The 6,470-nt window shown below is 37.5% G+C and overlaps 1 non-coding gene across 1 annotated transcript; it reads right to left on the reverse strand.

Annotated features, from left to right (window-relative positions):
• Nucleotides 1-225: 225 nt before the first annotated feature.
• Nucleotides 226-330, reverse strand: LOC112135593 (U6 spliceosomal RNA). Its single transcript, XR_002916855.1, has one exon. It is a non-coding gene; the product is annotated as a U6 spliceosomal RNA (small nuclear RNA).
• Nucleotides 331-6,470: the final 6,140 nt, after the last annotated feature.

The following is a 6,470-nucleotide window of genomic DNA, read 5'->3' on the forward strand; positions in this document are numbered from 1 at the left end:
GACCATCCTGGCTAACACAGTGAAACCCCATCTCTACTAAAAATACAAAAAATTAGCCAGGCGTGGTGGTGAGCACCTCTAGTCCCAGCTACTCGGGAGGCTGAGACAGGAAATTGGTGTGAACCCGGGAGGCAGAGCTTGCAGTGAGCCAAGATCACACCACTGCAGTCCAGCCTAGGCTACAGAGCAAGACTCTGTCTCAAAAAAAAAAAAAAAAAAAAAAGTATTTATATAAAATGCTTCATGAATTTTCATGTTATCCTTGTGCAGGGGCCATGTCCACATTAATCTTCTATCATACCAATTTTAGTATATGTGCTGCTGAAGCAAGTATTGATGACATTTTTAATATTATATATTATATTTGTTCATTGATATTCTGAGAAACATCAATATACTTCATCAAACTGACAAAGTGGTCTATAGCACAATACAATTTTGAGATCCCCAGCTCCACTACAGAACATTCCTCTTTCTCTCGTACTCCAAATTTGATACCAACTTGACCTGTCCTCTGTACTCTCAGACTGTATCTCAAATCCATCAATTTCAACTACTTTTAATCATTTCCATTACTACTCTCTTAGATCAAACACTTGTATTAGCACTACTACAATAGCATTTTTATCAATCTTCTTGCTTCCATCCTTGATTTCTAAAGCAATGTAATCTCAACTGGGGGTGATTGTGACCCTCTACTTGCCAAGGACATTTAACACATCTGTAGATTTTTTTGCTTGTCAAATGTACTGGGGTGCTACTACTATCAATTAAGTAAAGGCTAGAGATACTGTTAAACACGATACAATGCATGAAACCTACTTACACAACAAAAATTTACCTGGTCAAATGTCAGTAGTGCCTAACTTGAGGAATCCTGCTCTATAGTCTTCTCCACATAATGATCATAGTAATATTCTTTAAAAAAAAAAAACAAAAACCCAAAACCAAAAAATGAAATGCAAGGCCAATCAGGTTCCATCCTTTCATAAATCCCTTTCCACAGGTCCCCTTAACTTTTAGAAGAAAATCCATTACTCCCTCCTGTGTCCTACAAAGTCTTGCCTGTCCTAGCCCCTGACTATGTCTGAATTTCTCTCCTCACTCACTCTGATCCAGCTACACTAGCGTTCCTTCTGATTTTAAGAGACCCCATACTTTTTCTTCACTTAGAGACATTTGATACCTAAATTATAGAATTTAAAATTATAGAATTTAAAAAAAATCTACTTCCAGATTTTTTTTGGGTTACTCATTTCTTTTGGGTATCAAAAGTCACCCCTCCTAAAATAATAGCTCAGGAAGACCTAGGAAACCTAGAATGCTGTTGTAGTCCAGGTAGTTCTTCTGTGAACACGTTCAATCCAGGATCATCTTAATCCACTTTCAGAGATTGAGACTATTTGAAGTTGAGCTGCTGACCCTAAGAGGGTCCAACTGGTTCATGCTTCCTCCTAAAGTGTAACCTATTAGAACTCCAATCTAGAGTAAGGATGGTCCATTAGGCTTTTTTACTAGGATCACATGGCCTAGCATGGCTGGAAAAAGCCCAGTTTAATCTTTTAAATCTCTCAGCTGTCCTATCTCTAACTTAATATACCAAGAGATACTATACTCTCGCTTAACTCTACAAGTGATATAGTTTGGATATATGTCCCCACCCAAATCTCATGTTAAGTTGCAATCCCCAGTATTAGAAGTGAGGCTTAGTGGGAGGTGATTAAATCATGGGTGTCAATTCCTCATTAATGGTTTAGTGCCATTCGCTTGGTGCTGTCTTCACCATAGTGAGTGACTTGTCATGAGATCTGGCTGTTTAAAACCATGTAGCACATCACTCTCTCTATCTTACTACTGCTTTCTCTATGTGATGTACCTGCTTCTCCTTTGCCTTCAGCCATGATGGTAAGTTTCCTAAGGCCTCCCAAAAAGTATGTACTGACATTATGCTTCACAGCCTGCAGCACTGTGAGCCAATTAAACCTCTTTTCTTATTAATTATTCAGTCTCAGGTATTTCTTTATAGCAATGCAAAAATGGCATAATATGTCAGAATTAATAATAAAAGGAAAAGCCTTAAGTAGGGGAAAAAAAACAGCTATAAAACTAATACTATAATCCAAATATTCTTGATACAACTAGCAGGAATAATGACCATGGTAATAAGAATGAGTAAAAATGTTTTTGAACAGAACACTGACTGAGTCTTTATACGTGAATACAAGAGATTAATAAAAAAGAGGTCACTGTAAATGATTAGATTTAAAAGACCTAGAGTATAACATTCACACAGAGGGTAGAAACATTCATAGGGAGGGTACATTTTAAGTAGAATTGGTTTGCCTATTTATTTAATAATCCATTCAATCAGTGTGTGTGTGTGTGTGTGTGTGTAATACCTGCTATATACCAGCCTTTAATCAGTGTGGATTGCAATCATGATTAAGGGAAGACCCTGCCCTTCAAGTATGCAAATTCTGCTGGGAAAGACAGAAAAGTTAATAGAAAATTAAAATGCAGTATATTAAGTGGTACAATAAGGATGAGTATGAAATATCACAGAGGAGGAGCAATTACCTCAGGAAAAAGAAACCTGAAGGATGAGTAGAAGTTAACTGGGAGATAGTTGGTGATAGGCCCCGTTTGGAGATTGCAGAGAAGGAAGCATTTTAGCCCTAGGGAGTAGAAAATATTGGTGACATCAGGGCTTTCAGGTAAGCACAAGTCACTCAGCATGTATAACAACTAGTAAACACCTGAGGTTTGGTCTAGGTCCTGCTGCTCGTGGCACAGAAAGCTAATCACTGAGACAGCAATTATTGCCAAGGAAGAAGAGTTTAATTGGGTGCTGCAGCCAAGGAGATGGGAGATCAGTCTCAAATCCATCTTCCTAATTGACCCAAACAAGAAGCTTATATTGCAGAGAAGAAATATAACAATGTATAAGAAAACAGGAACCAGAGAGGGGCAAGGAAGCATTTATGATGAATGATGGGTCCAGCAGCTCATTGTCTAGATGTGGTGATCTGGTGAGTTTCACTTCTTTGATACCTTTTGTGAAAGGTCTGACGCTCATTTCCTGAGGAAGAAACTCAGATAAAACAAATGTAAGCTTCGAGCTTTAAGGACCTATTTCTATGTTTATTTAAAAATACTGTTTATGGGATTATTGGATTTGTTTCACTGTGATATGAGGTAAATAATAATAATAGAAAAAAGCAGATTAAAAAATCATGTTTTGAGAAAGCAAAGCAAGATGACCAAATAGAACTCTCCAGCAATCACTCTCCCTGCAGAAACACCAAATTGAACAACTATCTACACAATGAAGCACCTTCCTAAGAGCCAAAAATCAGGTGAGGACCACAGTATCTGGTTTTAACATCATATCAAAAAAAAAAAGAGAGACCCTGAAGAGGGTAGGAAAGACAATCTGGCATTGCTTACACCACCTTCCTCCATCTCTCAGCATGTGTGGGGACAGAATCTGTGTGCTTGGGGGAGGGAGACTGAAGTGGGTATGGGACTTTTTATTGAAACTCAGTGCTGCCCTGTCACAGCAGAACACGATATACGGCAGAATTTTGCCAATGCCTAGAGAGGGAGCATTTAGAATAACACAACCCAGAGAAACATACTCCTCTGCTTCAGTGGTAAAGACCTGAGTTCAGGCTAGCCCCACTAGAGAGCTAAAGCGCCATGCGGTCATGAGTAGATTTGAAAGGCAATCGGACCACAGGGACTACAGTCCTTGGACAAATGCTGGTGCTGTGTTGGACTTGGAGCCAGTGGACTTGAGGTGCACACAACTCAGCGAGACACAAGCTGTGACAGCCGAGAGAGCTTGCATCACCCCTCCCTTAACTACAGACAGTGCAGCCCTCAAAAAGACCCCTATCATTTGTGGAAAGGAGAGGAAAGAGTAAAGAGAACTTTTGCTGGCACCTATGGGTACCAGCTCAACCACAGTAAAGCACTAAGCAGATTTCTGAAGCCCTCAATTCTAGGCCCTTGCTCCTAGATCACATTTTCAGACACCACCCACCCCCCCACCCCAACCTCTCCCTACCCTGCCCCTGAACCAAAGGAGAAACTGTAGCCCTCAAGGGAAAGACACTGTCCTGGTAGGATGCACCACCTGCGGAGTAGAGAGCCTGTAGACCTTGAATAATCATTAGTGGTAGCCAGGCAGTAGTCACCATAAGCCTTGGGTGAGACCCAAGCCTGTGTCTACTGTGCAGGCTTAAGGTGTGATCTAGCACAGTCCCACCTTTGGTGGCCACAGGAGTGCTAGCATCACGCCTCCAACAAAACCAGACAGCCCAGCATGGAGATGGAGACTCCTGTTTGGGGGAAAGTGAAGAAAGAAAATGAGAGACTTGGCCTGGTAATCCAGATAATTCTCTTGGATCTAACCCAAACCCACCAAGGCAGTAAATGCCTCTATGAGTCTGCAGCAGTCACATTGTTACTGGGCTTCGGGTGCTCCCTAGAGCAGATACAGCTGCAGTGACCAAGATATCATTCACAAAACTATATTCCTAAATATCTAAAAGGCCTTCTTAAAAACCATGGGTACAAAGAAGCCCAGACAATGAAGATTAAATTAAATGCCTGTTTAAACTGTTTAATGCCCAGATATCAACAAACATCTGCAAGCATCAAAAATATCCAGGAAAACATGACTTCACCAAAGGAACCAAATAAGACATCAGTGATGAATTTTGGAATGACAAAGATATATGATATTTCAGACAAATAAATATAGTTATTTTGAGAAAGCTCAATGAACTGCATAACACAGAGAAGAAATTCAGAATCCTATCTCAGAGAGATTTAACATAGATTAAAATAATAATAAAAAAGGAGAAATTCTGAAGCTGAAAAAAATCAAATGAAACTGAAAAATACATTAGAGCCTCTCAATAGCACAACTGATCAAGCAGAGGAAATAATTAGTAAGATTGAAGATAGGCTATATAAAAGTACACAGTCAGAGAAGGAAAAAAAGAAGAAAAAAGAAGGAAGCATGCCTACAAGATCTAAAAAGTAACGTTAAATTAAAAATATTAAAGTTATTGGTCTTAACGAGAAGGTAGAAAAAGAGACTGGGGTAGAAAATTTATTCCAAGAAATAATAACTAAGAAATTTTTAAACCTAGAAAAAGATATTAATATTCAGTCACAAGAAGATAACAGAACACTAAGCAGGTTTAACCCAAATAAGACCAATTAAAGACATTTAATACTCAAATACCCAAAGGTCAAGGAAAAGGAACAGTTTCTAAAAGCAACAAAAGAAAAGAAAGAAATAACACATAACAGAGCTTTAATACTTCCGGCAGTAGACTTCTCATTGGTAATCTAACAGGCTAAGAGAGCGTCATGACATATTTAAAGTGTTGAAGAAACAACATTTTTTTCCTAGAATATTATATCCACTGAAAATATTATTGAAATATGAAGAAAAAAATTAAGATTTCAAAACAAACAAATCTGGGATTTTTTCAACACCAGATATCTCCTACAGAAAATGCTAAAGGAAGTTTTTCAGTCTGAGAGAAAAAGACATTAAAAAGCAATAAGCAATCGTCTGAAGGTACAAAACTCAAAGGTAACAGTAAGTACACAAATACAGAATTCTCTAACACTATAATTTAGTGTGTAAACCACTCATATCCTGAGTAGGAAAACCAAAAAAAAAAGGAAAACTAAAAGAAAACCCTATCAAAATAGTAGCTACAACTTTTTAAAGGGATAGATAGTATAAAAAGACAAAAAAACAAACAACTAAAAGTTAAAAAGCAAGGAGTAATGGGGCTCAACTGAGGTTTTATTAGTTTTCTCTTTGCTTGTTTGTTTTATAATCAGAGTTAAATAATGATCAGTTTAAAATACTTGGTTTTGTTATTTGCAAGCCTCATGGTAATCTCAAATAAAAACACCTACAACAGATACACACATACACACAAGCAAGAAATAACAACATACTACCAGAGAAAATCACTTTTGCACAAAGGAAGACAGGAAAGATGGAAGGAAAAAAGAAGACCACGAGATAGTCATAGAACAAATAACAAAATAAGAGTAGCAAGTCCTTGCCTATCGATAATAACATTGAATGTAAATGTACTAAACTGTCCAATGAAAAAGCATAGAGTGGCTAAATGGATAAAAAACAAAACCCGACTCTATGCTGACTATGAGAAATTAACTTCAACCATAAGGAAACACATAGAATGAAAATTAAAAAATAAAAAAAGAAATAGTATACAAATGGAAATCAAAAAAAGCAGAAGTGGCTACGCTATTACTACACAAAATAAATTTTGAGACAAAATTTATAAAAAAGTGCAAAGAAAATCACTACATAATGATAAAGGGGTCAATTCAGAAAGGGATATAACAATTGTAAGTACATATGCAGCCAACATTAGAGTACCTAGATACATAAAACAAATATTATTAGA

This window comes from Pongo abelii, chromosome 9 (genome assembly GCF_028885655.2).
Source record: "Pongo abelii isolate AG06213 chromosome 9, NHGRI_mPonAbe1-v2.0_pri, whole genome shotgun sequence".
In the NCBI taxonomy this organism is placed as follows: domain Eukaryota; kingdom Metazoa; phylum Chordata; class Mammalia; order Primates; family Hominidae; genus Pongo; species Pongo abelii.